Below are 12,598 nucleotides of genomic sequence, written 5' to 3'. Positions count from 1 at the left end.
TCCATATTCAGCTCTTTTATCATGTAAAGCCTGGGTGGCTTAAACTCTGTCCATGCATGAAAGATTCAGATTCAAATAGAAATTAATTTAAGTACAGTTTATAGGCAACATCTGCATTCTCCCTCTCTCCCAAGTACGCTCTCACTCTATTCCTTGGGATTTCTTTCTAACTTGCAAATTTTGAATTGCCTTTAACTCTGAAATCTGGATCCTAAAGCCAGACAACTGTGGTTTTCTCTCTGATTCACTCCATGTTGTATCAATTACAGCCTCCTCTCAGAATAAAAACCATAGAAGACATAAAACTGAAGTGTAGACTCTCTTCTGATATCTACCTGCTTTTATTCACCTTGTAATGTGTTCAAGTAGCCGATTTTTATATCTGTCAAGGTTTTAAAATATTACCTATAGAACAGTTTGTTCCATAGGAGCTTATTAAGCTGAGACGAGAAGTGGAATTTCTATTCTTTTGGTTTTTGAAAAACTATTCAAATGTTTCCCATCATATTGCCAATTTGATTCTTTGGCAAATCTAATTTGTCTCAGTTTCCTAATCCTTCCCAAAAATGCATGGCTTAAATGACTGTTTTGCTTGCTCATGGTTCTGTAGGTCAGCAATTTGGAATCTGCTCATTAGTTCTGCTGTAATTACCTATAGTATTTATGTAGTTAGCTTATCTCTTGACTAGGAGTAGTGTCAAAAATGTTCTCACTCATTGGTCATTAGTTCAGACATCTGGCTAAGCATCGCCAGTATACTCACACATCCTCAGAGATACTGCCCAATAGTTCTTCACTTGAATGTCTCAGGGTTAGAAGAAGGTGAGAGAAAAACCATAAACAGTGCGACTTGCACCATGTCCGTTGCTCAAAGCAGGTCAGAAAGCCAGCCTACATTTAAGAGGATGGGGATTAGACTGTGCTCATGTAGAGATAGAAGGAATTTGTCACCATTTCTTGAAGTCTACCACACTAATATTAAAATGATTATTGTGCAATAATAATTGTAGCAGATTATTAAAATGTAACCCAACTTTCTGATCTATTACCACACTCACTTGTAAAACCTTCACAAGTCCTATTTTTTATCTAGGGAAACTGAGGAATTTAGAATTTAAGTAGACTTATCAAAAACTGAAGAGGCAATAACAAATAGAAACAGAGTATATAATATGTAAGAGGTAGGGAGAGAAAGAAAAAAGACAAGAGGAAATTAAGAAGTGTGGGAATGAGAGGAAATGTGAAACTTTAAACAATATGTTTAGAAAAGACTCAGTGACAAGGTAAGGATATAGAAGATATGAAAGTAGTAAGGAAAGGAAGGAGGCTTTCTTTCAGTCGGAAGAGCAAGTGCCTTTAGTAATACCTGCTATTAACGTATGTACGTTATATGTGAGTCACTGCATCTTTTATTATATATTTATGAGTTGGTGGAGCACAACTTATCATACTGAATCTCAAGGGCAGAAGTAGAATCCTGCCTAGAAGCTATCTTATGAAGTATTTAATATCATACCAGGTTTTTTTGAGAGGGTTTGATGAGTACTACCTAATAATTTTGGTTCTGTAAGATATTTTACAACTGTAGCACATATAAAGTGCTTTATAGGGACTAAAAAACATATAAACATGAAGAAGAAATAGAATGGAAAAGTATGAAAGCTTCCCTTCTTCCTGATTAATACATAAATTGCAACTTCTACTCCAGTAGTTGATGACTAAGAAATTTGGACCAATCCTTCCACTAAGGAAATCGAAAACATTGGATGAAATATCAAAATTTTTTTAAAAACCAAAACTGCCTCCTTATAAGCATCAAATATTATCAAGGTAGTGAGGATTTTCAAACAAAATCTAGAAGAGGAGAGCTAGAGAACAAGATCAACATTCAAACTGTATTTTTGGAGGGGTAGCAAATACCATGGAGGGCTATGGATGGTCTTAGTGATGGGTAGGTGTGGCAAACGTTTGAAGAGTTGTGAACCTATACCCCTAAGACACATACAGTATTGTAAACTAAGATTACCTCAATTAAAAGAAAAACAAACAAAATAATTTGATTGTTCCCTAAGGGTATCCTAAAGAATCAACTATAATAATACTGAGTTTACTTTTGAAAGTTCCAGGAGTTGGATGGTAAAAGCCAAGATCCACACTCCCACTTTAAGCTTGAATCCAAAGAGTTGCAGCTTCAGCTGAGGTGAATCATGAGTAAACCAATTCCTGGAGAGACTTTTGTCTATTGTTGTTTTTTTTTCCCCTTGGGTGGTTCAGGGAATATCAAGTCTTGAACTTGGTTTAGCTGGACCTAGACTGGTAGCACCTCAGGTGGCTGACAGAGGCAAATAATAATCCTCTTTTGGTAGAAGACACTTGTCATGCTAAGCCTTAAATAATTGTAAATAATTTAAAAAATGAAATGCCTAACACAACGTCAAAAATACACAGCCATACATGGGAACAAAACATGTTGTGCAAGAAACATCAGGCAACTCAAAAATGCCTATAAACACTGATGGTATTGTCTGTTGAATTAGTCAAAAACTGTAAAACCACTTTGCTATGTTTGAAGCCACTAGGTTAAAGCAATGTTTTAAGATGTTATAGTGAAAACTATTTAGAACTCAAGGAAGACATCAAGATATATACTCAAGAGGCTAAATAGATCCTACCCAGTTTATCTATGAAACATTTTCAGACATCTCATAGTAAAACCATAGGGAGCCAAAGAAAGTGAACTTTATAATCACCATATATTAAAACTTACATCTGGAAAATGAAATATGGTCTTTGAAGAAGTGAAGTTAAATTGACAGTTGAGGGTCTTCCTGGTGAAGTAGGGATTGAGTCTTAGCACTGTCACTGGAACAGCCTGGGTTCTATCCCCTACCAGGGAGCTGGTCCGCATGGCGCAGCAGACCTCTCCAGTCTACCTGCTGCTCCTCTTGGCAGTGCATTTCAGTAAATTCACCTGTTCTGCTCCCCACTCTGCCTCTGATGGATCCTCTTACTCACACTCCACCACACTAATGGCCTACAGCCCAGTTCTTCTATGCAAAAATAAATCTTAAAAAAAAAACTTAAATAAATTGACAGTTGACTTTAAAAATCAGTAATGGAAGAAAAAAGACAGTAAAGTGACACTATCAACATGCTAACAGACAACAACTACCCACTTTCTCAGTAAATACATGGATGGATGGATGGGTGAATAGGCAGGAAGGCAGATAGCTAGATAACTAGATAGGAGTCTGGGAGTAGCTGATAGATAAAAGTTACTGCTTTTTTTTAAAAAAGATTTACTTATTTATGCGTATAGAACTGGGGTACAGGCCAGAGGTGCAGGGGCAGTGAGAGGCTACACCAGAGACAGAGTGGGGATCAGAACACTGACTGATGAAGTACACTGCTGAGGAGAGCAGCAGGCGGGTCAGGAGAGGTCTACCCAGTCATGTGGATCACCTCCAGAGCCAGGGATCGAGCTTGTAGGAATTGAGCTCGAGCTGAAGCAGCTGTGGCTTGCTTGTAGTGCTTTAGCCTGCTGCACCACCAAGGAGGGCCTATTACCTTTTGTAAGAGTGAGTCTGGGAAATTTTTAGTGATGTATTTCAGGAAGAAATAAAAGATGCAGATGGAAAAGTCTGAAATATGGGAAGAAATAAAGGGAGAAAACATTAAAATTATCATGGAATATAAAAATTATGTAGAATTTAACTTTTTGATAACAATAACATGAATTGGGATATGGCTAGATGGAATTAAAAGTATTCTAATATTTCTGAAGGATATAAACCATTGATAAAAAAATTAGATTTATATTTGATATAGATTAAGTTAACAATGCACTAAAAATAAAATAGGTAGAAAATAACAATTTTAGACTAATTATTGAAAGAATAATTAATGTAAATCTTTCAAAATGAAAAAGTTCTGATAAAAAATCTTAGTTGATCTAAAATAAATTAGAAAACACAAAAAAAATCGTAGAATAGGTAGGACATATTGAAATCATGAAATAGGATGACAGATAAAAAACCCAAATATCAGTGATTACATGGTGGTAATGGGCTGGCCTTACTATTGCTTAATAACTGTAATAGAGCTATGTATAATATTAGCATGCACTCTAGGCTGAGGGTAGGAGACCTGAATACAGGTCTGTGCCTGGTGTAAGTCATCAGTAACCAAAGAATTCTGAGCAGTCCTTTGGACTGCAGGTCCCAGTAAATGAGGTTGGCTAACAAGTGAGCTTCTGGCGGCTCTTAAGGACAGAATATTCTCATGACCTCTTTTCTTATGACCCTGGTCTTAAGATTGCTTCTCATTGTTAAGGGCTTTCACATTCCTAGAGGAAAGGGACGCCCTCTGCTGAAATAAAATTGAATTCCCTTAAGCCTTTGTCAACCACTGGGCAAAGTACTTGAGATGGTGTATGAAAATGATAGATGCTTGATCTGGTAGGGTCAAAGTTCAAGGTAATAGTTTATCCTTTAGATATTATGACTGTTCATACTCGTTCCAGAATCTTTAGCTTTGATTCATTTGGATTAGCAAATAAAAACTACAACACTTTGGTCTCTAAAGAAAGGTGGCAGGCTTTCCAAAGTAATTTATATTCATCCTCATGAGAAAATGTATTTCATCAACATTTAATTTGCCTAATAACAGTGGTGCCCTCACTTGGTCCATTTGTGAGATGTTCATGGGTCATAGACAGATCTGTAATTACCCCCAAGGTAAAAGTGGAAATTCAACACCATGGAGTAGCTGACCCTTATGCTATCATTCCAGTGACTTTCAGAGTATTGCAACATAAAGCAGCTTGTGTGTTGCCAATTAACAATTTAGACAATTGAAAGACTCCTGCCAAAAAAAATTACAAGTTGAATAGAAAATTAATAGTGCAAGCTTAAACAAAGCTCAAGAAAATGGCATAATTGACATTTTTTCCTACTTTTTCAACTATATTACAAAGTAAAAACAATGATAATTTAATCTGTAAAGAAATCTGTCTAGAATACTAAACATCATCAAGAAGGCTTTTTGAAATATAGGTGTGAGTTGAATGTTGAAACATCCTAACTGATAATATCTTCTTCCAAATTCCTCCAACAGTGAGAACAAGTCCAGTAGAAATATAACACAAGCCACAAACACAGGCCACATACGTCATTTAATATTTTTAGTAGATACAGTAAGATGAAATTAACTTCGGTAATATGTAATTTAACCTAACATGTGCAAAATAGATTAGTGTTCTAAAATGTGATCAGCATAAAAATTATTGAAATATTTTATGATCTTTTTCTTAAATATTAAGTCTTCAAAACCAGTGTGTATTTTACAGACATAACATTTATCTCTATTCAGACCAGGCACATTTCCAGTACTCAAAAGCCATGTTATGGTTAGTGGCTGCTGATCTGGATGGTTTGCCAGTATGCTACATTTGGAATTGGGATGGCTCCCTCACTACTGCATTCCAGATGTGACTTTTAGGTCTCCACAGATATACATTAACCTTGAACTGAGCTCAAGGTTAAAGATTGGGTGGGATCCTGCTGAGTCTTCCAAACTAAGCATTTTGATTGAACCCCTTATGCCTGGGTTATTGACAGTGTTTTCTCACTTAAGCCACTTGCTCAGCCGAACCAGCTCTCCTTGAAGGATGTCAGGCCCAGCATTGAACCCAGGTAATGGGGCAGACACTCCTCCTCCCTGCAGGATGTCCATGCTCAGTCAGGACCCCGGAACTCCAGCATTGAGAAATGTTATCCCAGAATGCATCTTCACCTCCATCCCTACAACTTTTCAACAATTAATGAACTATTTCTGCCTAACAATGGCCATTGAGATGAACAATAAAATTTTTTTTAGGCCATAAATCCTGTTTTACCTTCCATGGTGCCTCACTGACCTTATGGTAGTTGAATATGTCATCGGATAATGACAGGGAACACTTATGTCCCAGGAAGGCAAAGAATTCAGTAGCTCCTTTTAAAGAAGCTTTCTGGCTCAACTTCTGTCTAACCAGCTAACTAACACCACCACCACCCCAATATATATAAAAAATCTATCATGTTTTCTTTCAGTTAGAGACTTGAAAGAGTGAGTAAATAGACATTGAAGGTGCCTGGTGAAGTGTGACTTTATAAGCAGATGCTGGTTGCACCCAGCAAAGGCATATCTGCAGTAGCAGACATGAACACCTGCCTTCAATGAGGAGTATCATGTGTCCGTAATAGAAGTGATGCAGGAAAGATGGAGCCCTACTGGAGGTGTGAACAAAGTCTAGTCTGCATGAGAAGTATGAATTGAACTCGTCTTTTGGACTGAATAAAGCCCAGGAATTTTTTTTTTTTAACTATTTTAATGTCAGACGAAGAATAGTTCTAGAGCAAGATCTAGAGTTCCCACTACTAGATTCTGGTTTAGTTGGGATACAAGAGTTCAAATGATAATTCTGAACCTCAAATACCAAGACAAGCCCCACTGGCACGAGGGATAGTTCATAAATTGAATCCCCACCTCACCTTGGCTTGCCCCCAAGCAAGGGTTTGCCCACTGGGGCTAGGCACAGTTCATAAAATGAACCCCTACTAGGAGCAGGGAAATCTAGGGACAAAGATGGATTTTTTTTTAAAGGTGTGTGTGTGTGTGTGTGTGTGTGTGTGTGTGTGTGTGTGTGTGTGTGTGTGAATGTATGTATAAACAGGCCAGAGGTTCACGGGCTGGAAGGTACAAACAGGCCAGAGGTTCACGGGCTGGAAGAGGCTTCACCAGAGACAGAGTAGGGAGCAGAACAGGCAGATCAACAAAGTACACTGCTGAGGGGAGCAGTGGGCAACATAGGTCTGTCTCACCATGTGGATCACCTCTAGGGACAGGGATCAAACTCACACTGAAGCAGATGCAGCTAGCGTGCAGTGCTGCGTCCTAACCCATTGTGTCACCCAGGTAGGGCCCAAGATGAAATTTTAACCTTATTTGTACACATGACAGACAGTGTCTGTTACAGCAGGTTAAAAAAAAAAAAGTATATATTAAAAAAATAAGTAAAACAGTTATTAACAGATTGGTGTTATTGGCATTAATTTTTTAACTTCAACTACATTTCTAGCTTTCATTGTGGGATGTGTCAAATAATGATGGAGTATTACAAGGGTTATTAAATTTTCCTGTTTTTAGAATCACTTTTTTAAAAGATGAGTGCCCAGGCTGTGGACAGACCCAGGCACCAGCATTTTCTAAAGTCCCTCAGATGTGCACTATGTAAGCCCAGTCAATTCCGAGAATGTGCAAATGTCAGAGAAGGTAGATTGACTCTAGGGGTTGAAGTATCCAGGAACATTGGCATAGGGAAGGAGGGGGTGTCAGCACTTGTATCCTCACATTGTCCAGGGTCCCATGTACTTTATAAACACTGAAACCACTCACACATTTAAGTCCATAGTGCATGGTGAGGAGGACCTTCATAGAGAACCTTATCTGGGCCCTCCCTGGTGGTGCAGCTGGTTGGAGCGCTGCACTGCAAAGCTAAGCCAAGCTGTGGCCACTTCAGTGCAAGTTTGATCGTGGCCCTAGAGGTGACCCACATGGCACTGCAGACCTCTCCTATCACACCTGCTGCTCCCCTCAGCAGTGTACTTCAACCTGCCTGTTCTGCTCCCCACTCTGTTCCTGGTGAGTCCTCTCACTGTCCCTGCACCTGTGGCTCCACCTCATTTCTGTGTGCATAAATAAATAAATAATTTTTTTTTAAAATGCCTTATCGAAGTGATTTTCAGTCCTAACTAAACATTAGAGTCACTTGAGGAAGTTTTTTTTTTTTAATGACATTGTAATCGTTCTAATGTGCATTTGATGTAAAAACTATTAGACCAGAAAGAAAAGTGATGTTGGTGGCAGAGCTGGGTCTCCCTTTCAGTAACATGTACAGTATGTGTGGACGAGATGCATCAAGTCCTCAGATGCACTATCAGCAAAGTGAACGTAATATCTATATCAATTGCCCCTATTCATTTAATTGAAGTTTTTTGATTACCTACCATACTCATTTCCAGTAGGGAACAAATTACTGCAAACATGATGCTTTAAGTCCACAGAATGTGTAACTCACACTTCTGGAAGTCAGATGGGGAACAACAATTTCTCTAGGCTAAAATGAAGATATCCATGGAGCCACACTCCCTCCAGAGGCTTTAAAAGAAAATCTGTTCCTTGCCTCTTTCAGCTTCTGGTGACTGTCTTTGTCTTGTGGCTGCATCACTCCCTTCGCTACCTCTGTCTTCACATCATGTGGGGTGTGTGTGTGTGTTTGTGTGTATGTGCGTGCCTGTGCAATCCCTCACCTGCCCCTCCTCCCCTCTTCATTCAGAATCTTCCACTGGTAATAAAGTACCTGTGGGTTTTGAAATTAATGATGATAGTTAACAAAGATTTTAAAACATTAATTTCTGAAGAGGTTCAGTAGAGAATATCCAGATGAAGTCAGTGCATTTGCTTGGCAATTCTTCTCCTTCTTTTCCAACAGGATTTCAGTTTTGTTCATTGTTCTTTGAATGCTCCTGTGCTTCAGAGAATAAGTCATAACTGGCCTTTCTTTTGTATAAGGTTTGGGAATTAAATATTGGAATGGGATGTCATTCCTCAGTGTACTTGCTAAGGCCATACCTTTGGGAATAATACTCCTGCAGTAGAAGCAGAAGATTAGCTTGGGAGAAGGAAGTGTTACATTGTTCCATGTAGGTGAAAAGATGCTTTAGGACTATCCTTAGTGAGTTCTTCCCAGGTTAATGATACTGTAGATAGGAACCAGTCTCAAAGTTACATTTCCAATTCTTAACAGAGAATGTGCTACCCAGAAAGTGACTCATTTGTGTTATTCTTCCTTTCCTGCTGGGATGTTGGTGATGCCTGGTAACATACTGTCAGCAGTTGAGCTGTTTTTGAATTTCTACCACTTGGAGTAAGTTTGGGTGCTGATGCCAGCAGAGTGAACCTGTTGTGAAAATGTGCCCAGAGAGGCAGGCTTCCTGGGGAGCTGAGAAGCCACTGCAGAGTCCAGCCCAGCCCAAAAGAGATGTTCCTCAAGGACTGCTGCTTTGCAAGGCAGGATCTGGCTGCCCAGCCTTAGTCTTGGGAGTTCTGTGAGCATTTCTATATAGGTAGGTAAGGAGTCCTAGCAAATGGCATCTGAGAGGAAATTAACTTGTAGTCTTAAACAAATAGTAGGAAAAGTCATCCTAGAGACACACATATGCACATTTGTTATCACAGCTTGTCATGTGATCTGTAAGGAAGCCTGAAATTAAGTCTCTTCTCAGATCCTCTTTGAATTGCTGTAGGAACTAAGCATCTGCTACACAGACAGGTCCCACTTCCAGTCAACCATCCTATAAGTGAAAACCATAAGCTCTGGGCAAAATACTAAAAACCTACTACCTAATAGCGCTGAGGAGTAATGAACAACATTGGAGAGGGTTTGAAATCTCGAAGGGAATGGTACTGTGTGATTTTCCTATTTTTGTTTCATTTTATTTTACAGCTTTTAACTTGAGGGCAGACCCAGGCCACACTTTGCAGAAATAGAAACCCATAATCTTACTGCTTGCAGAACTAGGGGCTGAGTTCATGGCAATCATAGCAGCTGAAAAGGAAGGTGAAAATTTTCAGAAATAACAGAGCCAGAGAAGAATAGCCCCCAAATGGACTTGTAGACACAGCTCAGTTTTCTGGTTAACCCCAGAAATCATTCATGTTCAGAGCAAACTCTAAGCCACCCAAGTGAGACTAAAGCACTGACCTAATAATTCAGATTCTGGTTCTATCTGCTTAAAAAAAAAAAAATTCTTTGGAAGAACATAACAGAATCAAGAATCTCTGTAACATATTGCTTGTATACAACAGATACAATTTGTAAGAACTACTAGACATACAAAGCAAGAGGGAAATGTGACCCATATCAAGAGAAAAAGTCAATCAAGAGAAACAACCTGGAGATAGCCCAAATGAAATAAGCAGACAAGAACTTAAAAATAATTACTGTAACATTGCTTGAAGAATTAAAGGGAAATGTGTTCCCACAGGAACAGCAATGAACTTCAGTAGTCCTACATGTACTAAACACACGTGACTGGGAAGAATTTTGAAGATGTGCAAAGCATAGAAGAGTTAAATTTCTTATTATAATTCTGCTTACATCTTGTTTACTATCTTTTTACTTGTGTTGGAAATTTTTGTTCTAATCAAGGGAACACAATGTGATCAGCTGATTTAATAAGTCCATTTTAAGAGTCATCAAGATCTAAAACAGTTGAACTGCAATGAAAAGGACAACAGGTACTTGGAGTGGGCATAGTGAGAGCGTTCCCTTTTCTTTAAAATATCTCCTGAGTTACAACTAGAAAGTCTCAGAAGTATTATGTAAACTTGACAGCATTTTCCTCGTGCTAAGGTTTGAGGGGATCCTTATAAGTCAGTGGTGATGTTCATTATTCCATGCATTCAGTTCACAATGTTTGATTGTGTGGATCTACGGATTGGCCTAGCTTTTCTACAGAACACAATTGTGGGCGAACATATACTTAAGAAAATATACTAAATTTTCTCTGATCCTAGCTCTGATTCATAGGCAGCACTGTAGGTAGTAAGATCTTTATAGAATGAAAATGATTTCAAAAGACTTGGGCTGTAACTCTGACTCCACAGTATGTCAGCCTCATAGCCATGTGGAAATTACTTACCCTTGGTTTCCTCAACTGTGAAATAGAGATCTAATCCCTTCCTTTTCTACCTCAAAGAGTCTACTTTGAGGATGAAATAAACATTGCATTTGAAAATCCTTGATAAACTACCTATACAGTCCTACACAGTTGCAAAATCATTTGAATAATCAAGACAGTCATGGCAGAGGTGCCATTCTGCAGTGATGATTTTCTTCTAAGTCTCATTTAAGTTTAAAGGAATGGCATGTATTATATTTACTTTCATAGATCTGTGTGAGTGAACCAAGTATTGATTTGGTATGTATCCAGTGCTGGACTCTGGTAATTACAAGAAGATATTTCATATCTTGCCTTCAAGGAATTATAGTCTAGCCAAAGAGAAAAAAAACAACTAGACTAGATATGAAACAAATGGAGTATGATTTGCTGCCTTTGGGAAGTATGTCCTAGTGATAATGAAATCCCCTAAGTGGAAACTACTTTCAGAGTCTGAAGGAGACATCAAAGAGAAAGAACTTGATGACATTTCAGAAATTAGAGAGACAATACAGGTAAAACTAATATTAAAGAAATAAACCTTTAATGGAAGGAAATCCAGTCACTGCAAGCTGAAGTATATACCAGCAGAGGAAACTGGTGGTAATTACATATGTCATTGTGAGCTGAGAGCAAAGTTTCTTGGTCTCTAGTTCCCTGATTTCAGCCTTCCTGAAAATGTGCATATGTATGATTCATATGAAAGTGGCCATGTCCTCAGCACACAAGTATACAGCCTCTTTTCAAGGATAAGTCTTTTTTTGAGTTCTTGGGCTAAAGTTATAATGGAACAAAAGGTTTGAAATTTATTTAATTTTTATTCTTACTATTTTCTATCTTTCCCATCCAGTCAAATACCCAGGAAGAGATTAATACTTAATTATTCTCCTAAAATTTGGACATGCATTTTAAGTTATTGCTTAGCATCGGTGGACAGAGTTAAACCTCTCTAATACAGAAACCTTTGCAGGAAAGAGGGAGCCGGTTGAAGAGGGTTTTTTTTTCCCCCCCAGGTTTTGGAGACTTTTAATAAGCAATTTGAAAGCAGAAAAAATATATCCCCCCCCCGACCAATGATGCAAGTCATAAGAATATTTTATAATCCGAAGAGAGTTTTTTAACTAGTGACTGTGTTATTCTATTTGAAATTCTGAAAATTCTCTGTTGTGTGACCAGTTATTCTCATAAACAAATGAAAATACCAAAACACCTTTTAAAGTCAACTGGGAAAAAATTAATTATTTGATATTTTGAGTTTATTATAACACGTAACTGACATTCCATATAACCAGGATAACTGATGCCATGTAGAGGAAATGAAACCTATTCATCAATATATATACATATGACTTTCCTTTCTATTTCATTTTCTGAGTATAGTCTGTTTATACACTTGCCTTTGGGCACCCCAGAAGCAGAATTAGAAACAAATATTGGAACGAAATTATTTCATTTGGGAAGATTATTGAGGGGAACAGGGACATGATATAAGCAAATTAAGATAAGATGATAAAGGGTGCGTTTTCAATTCCATTCCCACTGTGATGTAGTAGCTTCATTCCACTGGGTAAAATCTGGGATACAGTATAAAACACAAGTCTTAGTTATCACAACCTGATGGGTGAAAGAGCTAGAATACATTTATACACTTGTGCATCATTGGCAAAAATTCCAAACAAATGCATAAGGAGAATATTCATTGAGACTTGAGTGGTGAGACTGGCAATTTCTTAAATAAGAAAGGGCCAGGCCCGTTCTAAGAGTAGTCCGTCCTCTTTGCTTTGCTTCTCATGAGCAGAAACACAAATACCTTCTAGAGGAATAGCAGAATTTAA

Source organism: Condylura cristata, unplaced genomic scaffold (assembly GCF_000260355.1).
Source record: "Condylura cristata isolate star-nosed mole 26May11 unplaced genomic scaffold, ConCri1.0 scaffold00007, whole genome shotgun sequence".
Lineage (NCBI taxonomy): Eukaryota > Metazoa > Chordata > Mammalia > Eulipotyphla > Talpidae > Condylura > Condylura cristata.
The sequence above is the reverse complement of the archived record's forward strand: the minus strand, read 5'-3'. Positions refer to the sequence as shown.